This window comes from Myotis yumanensis, unplaced genomic scaffold (assembly GCF_028538775.1).
Source record: "Myotis yumanensis isolate MYYU_CA2020_CCGP unplaced genomic scaffold, mMyoYum1.0.hap1 SCAF_4, whole genome shotgun sequence".
Classification (NCBI taxonomy): Eukaryota; Metazoa; Chordata; class Mammalia; order Chiroptera; family Vespertilionidae; genus Myotis; species Myotis yumanensis.
Window position 1 is genome coordinate 71490321 of NW_027223755.1, and position 16398 is coordinate 71506718.

Below are 16398 nucleotides of genomic sequence, written 5' to 3' on the forward strand. Positions count from 1 at the left end.
TCCTATTGTGCATGCCTCAAAGTTCTTCTGTGTCATCTGGTTTCTACTGCGCATGTGCCTAGCAAAGGAATTTCCCCCCTGCTTCTCTGGAAAATCCAGGTACCAGGCTAGTTGTTCCCCAGGGAGATTATTCCTGCTCACTCCAGGGTTGGCAGAGGATTACATCCTGAGGGCAGAGGATGTAGCTCGTCTTCTGGGAGCCTGTGAATGCTGCAACTTCCTAGTGAAGCAGGCTAATGTCTGATTTAGCTCCCTAGTTTTTAGGTCTAATGTCTGATTCCATTTGCTCCCTTCCTTTGTAATACTAATTAGCTACCTATGCTACTATGCTAACAAAGTATTTAGTTGGACTTTACAAACAAGGTCCTTACTTTGAAGGGTAAAGTTTTCAGGGCCAGATACACAGTAAATGAACAATTATTTTTTTCTATGCTATATATCGTGTCAAAATCTTAAGTGGATATGTTTAACTTATAAAAATTTGGCACTCCTTAAACTGATTTTTACGTTACTCCTTACATTTTATGTGCATTTTTTTTAGTTACTATTCAATGAAAAACCAAACACAGTAGAGCAGAGGATTAGGCATAGCTGGATATTTGGTTGTTGTTTTGAATTTTAAAGGCTTGTAGTGGGGCAGACTTGCAGGGTCAGCTTCATAGGCTTGTGACCATTGCAGCTGCACTGAGCGAGCCCTGTCTTTAGAAGCACCACCTCCTTACCCATAAATAGCCCCCCTACACTTCGGGTTTAATGATATGCAGTCACTGTCTTGATACTTTTATCTTTGAATTTGCATTTTATAAATGAAGTCCAATAGAAAAATAGAGAACATGTTGGAGGCTTGAAGCTTCTTGTCAGGCATGGTACCACATTCACCACCCACTTCCCCGCCCATACCCAGAGATCATTGCTGTCCTGTCTCAGGGGAGGGGGAGGGGGGACAAAGTGCTGGCAGCCATGTGATGTGCTCTGAATTGCAAGGCAAAGCTCCAGGGTTTATAGGGGTCTTCACTCAACCAGAAGGAGCATGACATTAAATAGCAAATATAAAAACAGAGAGAGCGAGTAAGAAAAAACAAAGCTCTTTTCCTGCTTTTTGAGCAAGGGCCCTGCATTTCATTTTTCACTGAACTCTATAAATTTTGTAGCTGTCCTTGGTAATTTGGAACTAATGTTATTGAATGTCATTGATGTGCTAGCTCAGATAAGAAGGGCATTCTGAGGTGAGTGATATTTCAGGGTGTCAGGAATTTATTTTAGAGAATGACCATCTGGCTTGAAAGACTTAAATATCATCTCTCTAAACTGCTGCTGTATCAGACATATGTACATTTACTAATTATCTAGCCTCAATACGTCAAGCACTACCTACACATTTCTTTAGTATGTCTTCCTCATGGATGTGTAAGTTGATCCTACACTGCTGCTGGGCTCAGCAAAGCAGGGCAGCTATAAGAGAATCTCACTTATATTTTGCAGTATTTCATAGATAATTCATGAGAAGGAATTAGTTGTGTCAACTTGGAACACAATTTTAGAGCTAGCAATTTAATTTTACTCATATTAAAATAATCATTTTCAAGGTGATTTTCTCAATATTCATAGTTTGTGAAGCATGAAATAAAATGACTTTCCAAAATAGCTAGATATTTAATAGAATTTAAAGATTACAAGGAAGTGCACACATAACTATCTTTTCCTAATTTAATTATATGCATTAAATTCTGTATATATCTATACACTAATTAAAACAATTAAACTTCATATAACTTGGAACCAATACATGGGCTGAATATAAAACATACTAAATGGTCAAGAGTAAATACAATGCTATTAAAAATGACCTAGGTGTTTTTATTTGTCTATCTAGAATGCTTCATTTACATTCTCTTTCTAGCTGATAACACATTGTCTACCTATCTTTTAAATGTCATTTTTATCAGTGAAAACTCCTTGAAACTTTTTTTTGCATGTCTGGAGGAAACTCTGCCCAACTTCTTCCACTGAATGATTTTGTTTAATATTAATTCTTTCTAAAGCAGTGGTACTAAGTCTATTATTCAAAATCCTCTTATCATACTTCCTTGTTGCAAGAATATAATAACCAAGACAGGAGTATCCGGGGCACCATTCAGAGGGGACTCTGGTGTGTGTTGCACCTTCAAGCCCTATAAAAAGTTGGGGGAGGTATACAGTCTTCCCCTGTACCTCCTTCTGACCGCTTAGTCCTCTACACATGACAGAATATGAAGACAATAATACACAAATGAAAGAGAATCTCCATATGTATGACACTACTAACACTCTTAGTAGTTTTCAGTTCAACTTGACAACCCATCTCACAGTAGTACCCCCATAGAGCGCATTTGACAATGATTTCATTAGAATAATACAGTAAACAAAGCATACCTGTAGGGCAGTATCAAGTGATTCTCTGACATGAGTTTCCATAAGTGTCAAGGATAAAGTCTTTCTCCAACCCTGCAAAGTGACAGCTCAGGTGTGAGAATTTGAGATCATGGGCAGATGAGGGACCAACCCTGGATAACACTTCCCATGTCCCAAATAGGAAAGAACATGACCAGTTACCACCCTCAGAAATCCCAGAAGATATTTATAGTCATTCACAGTCTTGCTAGACCAGATGCAGTTTACAAATCAGGATTTATTTTTATCATAAGCGAAGTTACATAGTAATACAGCTGACATTCTACCAGTACCAGGTTTCCATAGAAACAGCTAGAAAGTTAACTTTGGTCATTTTTCTTTTCACAAGGAAGTGTTTTTGCTATCCCTCTATTCACATTAGAAAACACTAATATTTGGGAATTTGGCTTACCAAACAGGCCTTATTCTAACACAATAAAATTCAAAATGACAGCTATATATCCAACTTTAAAAAAAAACTGAAAAAAGAATAACAATGTTTCTGATATGACTTTAATATTGCACAGATGCCAATCTGCCTCATTTAATCTATAAATTCAATGCTAGTCCATGGAATTTTAAAATTTTGCTAAAGCAACCACTCTGAATCTAAAATGTATACCACAGAGGAAATGAATGACTAGCATTCAAATTACAATCATTTATGTATGTGAATTATTACAAAAAAATAGTATGTCAGCTTGGCTGGTGTTGCTTAGTGGTTGAGTGTCAATCTATGAACAAGGAGGTCATGGTTTGATTCCCAGTCAGGGCACATGCCTGGGTTGTAGGCTTGATCCCCAATAAGGGGGCGTGCAGGAGGCAGCTGATCAATGATTCTCATTATTGTTGTTTCTCTCTCTCTCTCTCTCTCTTCCCTTCCTCACTGAAATAAATAAAAACATATTTTAAAAAAGAACAGCATGTCAAAGCATAGCAAAATATAGATAATTTAATAATGCTATTGAGATGATCCACAATCCATTTGGGAAAATAGATTCATAATTAATATTATAATAAATAAGTTACATTCAAACAGGATTGACAACCTTTTCTGTAAATGGACAGAATAGTAAATATTTTAGTCTATGTGGGTCATGCTATTTGTCCCAAATATTCATCTCATTATACCCAATGAATGGTGTAAGTGTAGCAAATTTGGCTTGCAGGTTGTAGTGCAATCTAATCAGTGCCAGAATTTCCTTACCTGGAGAATGATAAGAATATCTACTTCACAGCTTTATATGACAAATAGAATGTGAAATATTTAGCTTTATATTTAGATGTAATAGAAATGTAACTTTTTATTTATATATTTTCCATGCTTGGCATAATGCCTGGCTTATAGTAAATATTTCATACATTTTCATTTAACCTAATGAAGTGGAAACTTCTTGCTGCTATTAATTTAACAGAGGGAATAAGACAGATTTTTTTTTTGGTAATGATTTTGGTCTCTTCATACTTACTACTTCTTAAATGCAGCAGACATAAGACACATGATACACTGTTTCATAGTTACAATATTTTAAATTATATATACATATATAATACATTTTTATCTATATATATAAAAGGCTAATATGCTAAGTGTCTCTCTCTCTGTCCGACCGGTCTCTAAGATGCGCACTGACCATCAGGGGGCAGACGTTCAATGCAAGGGTTGCCGAGCTGCAATGACTTGGCAGCAGCAGTTCTCTGGTGACGCACCCTGAAACGCGAGAGGAGGGAGTCTGATTCCTCACAGGGCCTCGTGATTCCACCTTTAGCCATGGGTTATGTTGTTGCTGGGGCACTGTCGGCCCAAATCTGGTTTACTGCGCACTTGTGTTTGCATTCCACACCTGTACGACAACAACTTTGCAGAGTGCCTTCTCCACATTCTGGGACCCCTCGGGGGATGTCGGAGAGCCGGTTTCAGCCTGATCCCCACAGGCCAGGCCGAGGGACTCTACCTGCTGGAGGGACCCCGCTCACTCCACAGATGCCTTTGGAGCCAAGGTGCCACCCCAGGTGCAGCCAGCTGGGATGGACTGTTGGAGGTTGGCTCCAGGGCGTGTCTGGCCTGTCTTGCCCAGTCCCATCCCGCTGGTCACCTTCTAATTAATTTCCTTTCAATGTGCACGAATCCTTGTACTGGGTCACTAGTATATAAGTATTTGTCTGTTTTATAAAATATATTTTAGTACTATATAATTCATATGTAAAACTTTATATATTTATACTTAATAAATATAGATTATAATGAAGAGAATTATAAAAATTACACTAAGTTCCAAATAAATATAGAATTGTGAAATTCTTACGTTTGGACAAACTTTTAGTAATATTTTTAGCTTTTCCTTAGCTTTGCTTGCTGTCTTGACATTTTAAAATCATGCTGCCCTATCTGTAAAGAAATGTTCTTAATCACTTAAGATGCTACAGTAAATCCTCAATTTTGCGGACCTCAATTTAATGGACTTCAGACTTAACAGACACAATTGCTGGTCCATGGGTCACATGTGAAAATTAACACCCTGTTAATTTTAAGAGAATTTTAACCAAGATTTGCTTATAATTAAATTAACAGGTTTTTTTTTTTGTTTTTTTTTTTTTGCTTTAATTCACTGTTATTTTTAACAAATTTTAGTGAATAGCCATATGTTGGGAAAAAAACACAGTAGTAATTTCGTCGACATAAATAAATATTACATATTTACAACTGTAGTCTACATATTTAATTCCAAGAGTCACCACTCGTAAATAATGTTTGGTTAATGATAAGCACATGACACACTGCATGGCGAATGGTAATTGGTTCTTTTGTCATGTGGCGTGACTTTCTGCAAAGTTTTAACACGTGTGGTCCTGATGTTCTGATGTGTGCTAAGCCATGCCCCAGCTGTGTGCATTTGGTGACTGGTAAATGCATGCATTTACTAGTCCTATTTCAGTATACATTTAAAATTACAGTAATATTGTTATTGGAGAATGGCACAGTTGGAATTTCTCCATTGTTAGTGGGTGTGGGGTTCTTACAATATCTTGCGAAAAAGAATTTTCTAAGACTTGACAGTAGAATGAGTGATTTTTATTTGTGTGGAGTTATATCCCTGCATTTCTAAGGTCCCATTTTCCTTAATCCATTCCTGGAAAATGTGCTGCTGGGGATTCAGCAGAGTTAAAAGCAAAGCCAGTGTCCAGAGTTTCCCTTCCACGGTGGAGCTCAGTTTGGCAGAGCATCAGGCTAGTTGTAATCCATCAGTCCATTGTGTGGGGTCCACATGGCCATGAGCCATGTGGGCGAATGCAGGGGAGCATGCCTCCTGCAGCAAGAGAGCCAAGAGAGGGGACTTCCTTTGTTCAGGAGCTTATGTGTCTCAGATTTTGAATCTTTGCAGATTGAATGGGCACTCCATCCTGGCCAATGTCCTGTTCCCAGGTATGACAAATAAACAAGCACACTCTCTGAGTCATTTAGACCGTACTGGTCATGCATCTATTCTTTCTTTGTCTACTCCCTTCCCCCAGGATCTCTGGGGAACAGACTTGGAGAGTGTTAAACTGCAGTTTTCTGGCGAAGCTGTACAAATGGCATGCCTATATTATCTGGCCTTCCCTTTGCTCCTTTTCTGTTAATTAATTAATAATTGGGTTAATTACAATGGTGTCAATACACATAGAAAACTTTTGGTGAAATTAACTTTCCATACATACTTAATTTTAATTGCACAGATGTATCTACATAAGTAAAAACAAGTTAATTAATATGTCAATTTTTTAACATGCATTAGGAAAACCTACTTTATTATAGAATGGAATTTTGGCTTTAAGGGACACCCCCTCACCCAAATTTGTCAGCTATATTGAGGTTTTACTGTACTTACAGCTCTAGGAGGCTGAAAGCCACCCGGCAGCTACATTGCTCTCATCGCCATGGCCATCACCCAGGCGCAAGGGCTCAGCCTCATGCTGGGCCACACGGACAAGGTCATCACCTAGCAAGTACCCTTCTACCACGACAACCCCCCAAAATGTCAGAACAGCATCAGCCACAACCTCACAGACAAGGACAACTACTGGGCGCTCGACCCCAACACCAAGGACATGTTGGAGGGTGCCAGCTTCAAGCACTGCGACCTCTCCACTTACCTGGACTGCATGCAGCCACCACCACCACTGTCTTCCTCCCCGGGCACCTTCTCTGCAGGCTATGCCCTGCCATTGCTCACCGCCACGCTGTCTCAGGGTCTATTTCCACACTGCGTCTCTAGGTCCCTGTGATGTCTTTGGCCTGGTGCCCAAGCAGCCACTCAGCCCAGAGCTAGACTGTTTACATGAAAAAAGTATCCCCTAAACCTGAGGACAGAACTGGAGAGAGGACCGAACCGAGAGCCACACAGAAGAGACCTTGGGCTTCCTAGTGCATCGCGCACATACCTGGTTCACTTTGTTAATGGGAGGCAGTGGAGAGGCAGCCTCAGCCCATGGACTTGGTCAAAGGACCCTTCATCAGGTGAAGGTCCAAAGGCCATGCCATTCAGGGGTGCAGCTTAGTGTCTACACCCGATGCTGGAATCTGAATTGTGGGAGAATCATAGGACTTCACTCTCACCTGTGCTGTGAAAAACTCGAGTTTTTAATCCATGGGTTGGGCCTCTTGTGTTTTTGACTATGTTACTGCAATAAAAGGCTCCAATAGCACCTTCCTTCTTAAGGTGAGGAAGACAAGTTTGGAAAAAAAAAAAAAAGATGCTACTTACCTAAATGAACTGACTTGACATTTAATGAGTCAAAGCCTAAAAATTACCTGGTATCATTTATATTTTGTATATCGCATTTGTGTCTGGAAAAATTTACCAAAATTAGAGAATGACCCAAGCAGTGCTTGAAAACTATGACCTATTCCATTCAAAAAGTGAAGAAAACTTTAATTAGTTTTAAACAAAGGCCTTTGAAATAGAATGAAGTAATTAACTACTCATCTGAAGAATAAGTCAGAGAGCATTCCCGGAGCACTTCAACTCATTGTTGATAATGCAGAATCTTGGTGATTTATGTTTCATTATTGCAATGCTGAGTACATTTATTTAACTTGTATAGGGATGATGGTGTATTACATTTCTCCATATTTGAGGTAAAAATATAAACAATATATAATGAAGTTCATGAATTTTTAAGTTAGCAAATTATACATGAAAAATTATTTGGGGCTTTTCTTTAGTGGGAAAAAAAATATTTAGCCTGAGGTTATGGTGAATGGGATATCTGATACCATGCAGGGAGAGGCTCGGATATCTGTAAAAAATTTTTCAAAACTAAGTAAGACTTAAATGTATTTCATTAACACCCAATGTTGGAATTCAAACTGCCAATATAGACATCTCCTGATTAGAAGATTTTATTCTCTGCTTTTAATGTTTGGTCGCTGAAGGCTGTGAGGCAAATAACTGCTTCTATGAGATACCTAAAAAAATTACTGGAACAGGAAAATATTTATAAATAATTTTAGCTCTTATCTTAAATAGATGTAAAATGTACAAAACTCCTTTTTTTAAAATCAAACAAGAATCTGTTAACAGTTTTACTTTTTTAAGTTAAATACTATAGGACAGGATTGTTAGGATGAAAAACTCAGTCAACAACTGCCTCAAAAGGGATAAGAAAAATTCTGCCATGATATTAGCAAAAGTAAGGGAGAAAATTTACACTGTAAGAAGCAACATTTCCCCTACAGAACACCTCTTGGCATTTCCTGAATGAGTGGGATTAGCAATCTAATTAAATCATATTTCAAGAGGTAACAGCAACAGATAAAATTTAAAGGGATTATTAAAATAACATTTACAAGACTCTGAACAATTCTTGAACTCTTATTAAAACCACAAAGAGAGAACAATTCTTTATTTATGAATTTCATAAAATACTGAATGTGCAACTTGACATATGCCAGTGATGATCTGGTAATATACAATTTGTCCAGTAGCTGCACAGTTTGTTTTTATTGTGTCATCTATGTGTATGTTTGTGTCTCTTTATTGAAGAAAGCACAGAATGCATTTGGAATTTACATACCTCCAAATGAAAGTGTTAAAGCAGGGGTTCTCAGATGGGCCTTAAGGGATTAAAAATGCACTTAATGCCACTACTCTCTGTCTTTGACTTTTCTAATAATTTAATAATCAATTAATTATGGTACCAGGTTCATTTTAATAACTTTCTGGACCTATTTTAGTAAGTCATTGCATACATATTATCTTTTACATCATAACTTAAAGAGAAGACCATAGACACACTGCACATTAAGTGGTGCTAAGCATATTTGATGTTGGGTGGGCAGAGTGAGGATTATGGTTAGGTTTTATTTCTTATTATTTTCCATAAAATGTATTAATTAGGATATGGATAGGACTATGGATAGAATTTATTTTAAGGTGCTAATTATTGCAGGTATTCATGAAGGCAGATTAGTTCTTTGGTAGCTCTGCTGCATCAAGGAAAAGAATATCCTTTTGGCAGTTTGATAATACATTTAGACTATATAGAATGCAGTGAAAGAGAACATTATTCAACGTGGTTTTTAAATGCTTTTTTGCTGTTTTAAATGAAGTCTCTCTACCTTAAAAATGATTTATTAACTATTTTAATAGTGATATATGGTATATCAAAGAACATCTCAAGATATTCTTATATTTTCAGGCTCTATATAAATAGTCTTTGAGAACTTAGTACATTTACAGGTGGACAAATTTACCTGAAGTTTTAAAAACTGTCAGAGATAGATTTTGAACATTAATTCTTATTCAGTGACTAATTTTATTGTTAACAATATTACAGATGTCCTCCAAGTCCCTCCCCCTCCCTTAGCTTCCTCCTCCCAGCCCCTGCCCCACCCAACTGTCTGTGTCCATTGGTTAAAGAAGGATTTCTTACCCTTTGAGACAACATGGATAAACCTGGAGAATTTTATGCTGAGTGAAATAAGCCAGTCAGAGAAAGACAAATATCACATGATCTCACTTACATGTAGAATTTAATGAACATAAACTGATGAACAAAACAGAGGCATCAATGCATGGAACAAACTGACATCTCTGGGATGGGGCAGATGGGAAGAGATTAATGAAAGAGACAGATCTTTTAATTGAAATATACGCATGCTACTACTAAATTTTGATGACTGACTTGTCACATTATTTTTATATATGAAATTTAAGGGGAATATATGTTTCAATATGTTTAGACATATAAAATGAAATTCTTGATAATTCAAGTAATTTTAAATTAGGCTTTAACAAATGATTGCCTCATTCTTAATACATTTTATGTGTTTTTGTTAAACTGTACTTACTATTAAACTGATATTTTGTCTTTTGTTTTCTTCTGACAGCTCCTTCAGATTGGAAGGAAATCTTTATTTGGAGGCATGTCAGCTCATTTTTCTCACTTCAGATTCATCATTATGACTTCTTGAGGCCAGATGTAATTTTGAAATAACCAGGAACTTGTCCATCTCAGAGCAGCAAATTCCCTCAACTTTGGAGCACAAGTGATTACTGATATGGTCTGCATAAAATCATCTGCCTCTAGTCTGACAGCCATGAGCAGAGCCCTAGGGGTGAAAAAAAGCCACAGCCTTAAATCTCTTCACTCAGAAATTATCAAGAAGATTTAAAATATATATATATGAAAAGGACTAAACAATTCAGCCAACAAAAAACAGAAACCAAACAAAACCCATCTTCCTTCACCATGAAAATAAATATTCCCAGATGTAAACCCATGAAAATGTATATTCGGCAGTTAAGCTAGTAAATTATTATCAATTGATTTATCATTTGGGAAGGTAAAATAGAGATAGGAAATATCTCTAGTCAGAATTACTCAGCATTTCAAAATAAATATGTAGACAAAAATAAACTGAACAAACAGAGGAGCATTGTAGCAATGAACAGTAGTATTAGGACAGAATGTTGCTGTTTGCAGAGAGGATGTTTGCCATCTTGTGTATACCCTTAAAGCCATAATGGAATAACAGCATTATTGTCAATTGCTTGAAATGTTTCTGCATTCAGTCCTTCACTCCATATTGTTTGAGAGAGGGGGGAAGTCAGTCTTACTGATTATTTCTCAATGCACTTCTAATATTTGCACTGTCACTTCCATTCAGGGTAATGATGTGTGCTGTTATTTGCACAGATGGTCCCATGAGTTTTGAGACCACAACAAGCAGTTTCTTGCAGGAGTCCAAAAAGGAAACACTTAAGAATTTTGCAGACATTGATTTCTCTTCTATAAAAATCAGTTATCTAAAAAAAAAAAGGTTTGTCTCAGATTAAAATAATAACTATAGAATAATAACAAAAAAGCATCAGTGTGGTCAAATGAATGAAAAAGGGATCAAATTTTTTTAATGAAGATCATTTTATATCATTAACAGCCAAGAAGTCAAATACAGTGAACTGTACATTTGTGTTGAACATCTATTTGTTCTCTGAATTTAAAAAAAATCATTTGTAATTTGTATTTGACATATAACAACAGTTTTTTATAGCCATTTATCTATGCTTCATGGGATAATGTACCAGACAAACAGCATTTTCAGTTTATTTTTCTAAATAAATGTGTTGTTTATATTATTTGTAGTTGCTTATTTTATTTGGCTTTCATTACCTGGAAGATAAATTTCCTATGGATCCTTGGCAAGCTTTTTTCATGTTAATTTAGAACTAATGGAAGAATGAAATATCAAATATTTTTGTGGTATAAAATTGGGCTTTCTATTTCCTAAACTCTGAAGAAGAATGATATATTGTTACCTTGGCTTTCTGGTCAAGTATTATTTTAATACTGTAGTTATATTAGTTATATTAGTTTTACTGTCTGCTGTAAAACCGAAAGTTTAGGTATTGGGTGAGTAAGGATTTTCTCTCCATTCTCTTGATGGAAATTTGCTTCAGAAGATGAAATTAGATATTTTCTTTTAGGCCATCATCAGAGGTCTGCCGAGAACTTCCATCAGTATATATCAAAATGACTAGGCCCTCTTCCTGGGGCAAAAATGAAAAGAAGGGCCTACTGAAAACCTGCAAAGTGCTCATCCTTGCTTGAGGCTCACCAACCAGAGTGTGTATGATCATTGCTACTCTCAGTAACTAGTGTGCAGCTCAAACAAATTACTTAAAAACATTTTTTTTAATTTAGGCATAATTGACATTTTTTTTTTCAGTTTAAGTACAATGCAGTGATTCAATATTTGTATACGTTGCAAAACGATTGCCACAATAAGTCCAGTTTAACATCCATCACCACATACAGTTACAATTTCTTTCTTGTGACGGGAACTTTCAAGAGCCACTCTTCTAGCTACTTTCAAATATACAATACAGCATTATTATTTTTTTAATGTTTTTTTATTTTCCATTACAGTTGACAGTATTATATTAGTTTCATGCAATACAATATTCACTACAGTTACAGTATAAGTAACATTTTGGAGGTGGCTGGAGGAGAGTGCCAAGATGGTGCCAGGTCTTCAAAGTCTCCGGAGAGGATGAGAGTCAGTCCTGAGATGTATGTCCTTAGGAGCCCGCCCCTCCGGTGCCGCTAGCAGGACAAGCTGATAGGCCTGGCTTTCCCTGGGTGCGTTGCCTCTTGCGGTGCTCTGATGGGTTGGAATGGGAGCCTTTTCGGAGCTCTTCCCCTGGGTGGTGGTACTGTGAGGCCAGGAGGCCTAAGCCCATTGGCCGCCAGAGCCAGGCAGTGGAGAGGGGTGCCCTGGCAGCAGCTGCAAAATGGGGGCACCAGGCAGGGTCTGAGCCGCTGCCTGAGACACATAGGGGAGGCAGAGGGCTAGCTCAGCGACTGCATTCTCGGTCTTATTCCTGAGAGCTCTCCACAGCCTCCGGCTATAGGACAGCAACATGGGTCTTCTTGGCAAGACTAGGAGCGTGGGTCAAGCCGACGTCGGTGCTGGGCCGTGGAGGCGGCAGCGGGCCAGGAACTCGCGGAGTCACAGTCTCGCGAGACCAGGACGGAGCCTCCCGGCTTCCGGAGCAGGTGATCCAGGGGCCTCCCCGCAACGGGAACGCAGCAGCCAACCAACGAAAAACACGGGGTACGGGCAGGTGCAAAGGCTAGAGGCCCCCCTCCCGGACATACTGGCGCTCTGGAACTCGACAGAGGGTGAGTGTTAGGGAGCACCCGCCAGGGAAAAGACAGGAAAAAGGAAAGCCTCGCCTTTCCCGAGGCGGGTGCCCACGGCCAGAGCACCAAGATGGCGCCCGCGGCTGGGAGGCCTCCGGCGAAGGGCGAGTAACTGGCTCCCGCCGGAAGCAGAACACAAAAGCCTATTGTTAAACGCAGAAAACGAGGTGCCTGTTAGCACGAGGGAGGCAGAGGGAGAGCCGAAGATGGGGTTCACCACCCAGCAGCCCCCCAGTTGGTGCTGAATTCGCTGTCTGCCTCCCGGGCTGATGCGTTCTGCTTGGCTAAGGGTCGCGCTCACCTCCTTCCCATGAAGCCCGGGGGCCTCTGGATCGGCGTCCTCTGCGCGGGGACAGGTGAGTCCATGCGGAGGGAGCGGTCCTCAGTCCGTGTCGTCTGGCGGAAGTTGTTTTTCAAGGCTCGATGTGTTTGAGGCTCATCTCTCGGGTGCGGAGTGGGGTTCAGGGAAGGCGCCCCAGGAAGAAGCTCAGGGTGGACTTTGCTCCGGAGGCGGTTGCTGAATGGGGTGTGGGGGTGCGGGGTGATGGGGAGGCGGTGTCCCGGTCTCTCCTTCCCCCCCGCGGATGAGGTGGGCCCGAGGCATATGAGTGGCTCAGGTTTTAGGTATTATTTTCGGGGAAAGTTGAACCGTATGTCTGTAGCCACAGATTCAGGGGGTTCTCGGGAGGAAGCGAGCCTAGGATTTTCCTGTGTCACTGTCTTGAACCAGAGCCCCCGAACAACCTCAAACACATTTTCTTTAAGAATTAAGAAAACAGATCGTTCGGTTTATCCCCAAACTGCGATCCGAAACAAAGCGCACATGGCGTTATTCTGCACACTTAAGTTGATTTACTCTCTATAGTCTCTCTGTGGTACTCAGTATATCCTTTGCCATAATGAAGAAAATTAGTTTGTCACGCATGATTTGAACCCCTGGAAATTAAGACGTTGTGCATGGAAATAATCCAACTCGGAATTATATGCCAGTGCCTGTGGGATGTTAGGCACTGAAGTATGCCTGGACGCAGTCAAATTCTTTTAAAGTCCGTGTTTATTGCTTCAAGCTGTGAATTACTTGACCTTAAATAGGAAAGCCAATTTCCCCCCAAATTATCTAACACTAAACTCCATAAAAAATAAATGATAACAGCCCTCGCCAGTTTGGCTCAGTGGATAGAGCTGACCAAAGGGTCCCAGTTTGATTCTGGTCAAGGACACGTGTCTCCGTTTCAGACTCCTCCCCGCCCAGGGCCCTGGTCCGCGCCTGCAGGAGGCAACCAATTGAAGCCACATTGATGTTTCTCTCTTTCCCTCTCTCTTCTACTCTCTCTAAAAATCAATGGAAAAATACCTTCGGGTGAGGATTAAAAAAACAAGTGATACAAATTATAGTTATTTTATGAATATACTCAACAATAAGGAGTGCTTTATCTGTTGCGGTCTATGGAGAGCCCTTAAAAGCTTTTGTAAAGATGTGACATTAGCAGGCCTGTTCTTTTGCAGGATATCTCTAGCAGTAATTAATAAAGTAAATTCTAGTGGGTGAAATGGTGGTGACATGCACACCAGAAAAAACATGTCTAAAATTTTCTTGACTTTGGTTTATTTATTCTTCTTAACTTTAATTACATTTGCTTCCTAAGTTTTTTCACTTGTACATTATCTTATTTTGTCTTCAAATTTTAAACATACCCTTTGCTATCTTCACAGTTCAATATTTTACAAAATCAATTAAACAATCTTCATCTGTCATCGAGACTTACTACTTACCGATTTATCAAATTGAGAATGCCAATGTAGGTACAGGCTTACCTCACTTTACTGCCCTTTGCTTGATTGTCTACTTCGTGACATTTGCTTTTAGGGTGCAGGTAGGTTACATTTACATGCAATTCTATCTCTCTGCTGGCCCAAGTTCACTGAGTTAATCAGGCTTATCTACATGGGGAAGATGATTTCTTTATTTACTGAGTGCTCACTCTGCAATATGAACTGTCTTAAGCACTAGGAAAGTGAGGAAAAAAGACAGATCTCATTTTTATGGAGTTTAAAATCTAATTGGAGAGAAATACATTAAACGTGTAATTTCACTAGTTAATGAAAATTACAACTGTGCTAATTTCTATGAAGAAAAGTATATGGTATGCCGTGACCATATATTCAATGTATGCAACTCGGTGGGGGAAGTAAACTTTGAGTTGAGATCTGATGGGTGATAAGTAGGAAAATGGGGCAAATCGTGTACAAAGCATTGCGGAAGGGAAAGAAAATAGGGTGTCAGAAGACCTGAAAAAGAAGGGTAGTTAGGTTTTAGCAAAGACAGTAAAAAGGATAGCACAGAAAAAATTGGGGAGGTGGAAGCCCATCTTACTTAATCTATACCTCAGGTAAAGCAGAAAACAATGCAAACAGCTATGAGAACTAAAAATAGTAAGTATACAGAAATAACAGAAGTAATAGCAAATCTGTCTGGTATAACAAATGTGGGTGGGTTTAATTCCTGAAAACACTAAGATCAAGCTCCTCCAACTTTTCCCTCAGCTCACAAAGCATTTACATCTACACCCAAAGTAATGCAGATATTTACCCATAAAACAATGGTTTAAAGCATATCCGATTGAATGCAAACCAGAAAAAAGGGGGTCAAATGAATATAAAATATTTCAGAATAACAAATTAAAATTAAGAATGGCATGGGAGGCCCTAGCCGGTTTGGCTCAGTGGATAGAGTGTTGGCCTGTTGACTGAAAGGTCCCAGGTTCGATTCCAGTCAAGGGCATGTACCTGGGTTGCGGGCACATCCCTAGTAGGAGATGTGCAGGAGGCAGCTTATTGATGTTTCTCTCTCATCGATGTTTCTAACTCTCTATCTCTCTCCCTTCCTCTCTGTAAAAAAATAAAAATAAAAATAAAAAAGAATGGTATGGGAGCATTTATAATTTATATAGGTATACTTTTTGAGGAAGGTATAAAATGCATTTGTAGGCATCTGTGAATTCATAAAGACTTGAGTAAGTACAGGTGGACTAACAAACATTTAGAAAAATGTTGAAAACTATTTCTATAAAACTATATGTAAACAGAAAAACCCAAATAACAAGAGGCTGTGCAGAGCTGGCATACCAGCAACTCCTTAAAATCATCGGGGATCCAAGCTTCTTCTACTGCTCTGCTCTGAAATTCTTAGACTAACACCTATGTCCTTATGGTGCAAAACAGTGACTAGAATTCCAGACATCACATATATCCCAGGCAGTATTACGAGGCGAGATCTCATCTCCTTCTTTTCCAGGAAACTTACTGAAAAATGTTCATACAATATTTTGGTGTATTTGTCATTATTCAAACTGGCCACATTAGCATAAGGAGGACTAAGGAATGTAATTCATTTGGCTGAGCACATTGCCACATTGAATAAATTTGATACTCTAGCACTGCAGAGGCTGGTGAGAATGAATAATGTTGTACACAGCTATCTGGTTCTGCCCCAAGACTTTAAAACTGTAGCACCAGTTTATCATGCCCTGGTTTGAGTATTGGAGATTTTAGACACTAAATTATATGAAAATCTAAGGGAATAAAATTTTCTCATATTTTCAAGAGCAAAATAACACAGTGGAATCATAACATGTGAACATTTAATCTTTTATGGATTTTACTATACTCATGTCTATTCCTTTTTATGAATAGACTGTTAATGATATAGAGAACATCTGTGTCTCCTGTTTTGAACTTCTCATCACACTGACTGTAATTCTGGCACACAAAGCACTGTTA

The 16398-nt window shown here is 38.8% G+C and overlaps 1 protein-coding gene across 3 annotated transcripts in view; it reads left to right on the forward strand.

Moving 5' to 3' along the window:
• PRR16 (proline rich 16) overlaps positions 1-11000 on the forward strand; it is a 240338-nt gene extending 229338 nt beyond the window's left edge. For 2 of the 3 annotated variants that reach the window (XR_011471108.1, XM_070411485.1), the window contains exon 3: positions 9803-11000. The gene's annotated coding sequence lies outside the window, so the exon portion shown is untranslated. Of the gene's footprint in view, positions 1-6301; positions 6338-9802 lie in introns of those variants that run through there. The other variant, XR_011471109.1, reaches the window with a different exon arrangement.
• The last annotated feature ends 5398 nt before the right edge of the window (positions 11001-16398 follow it).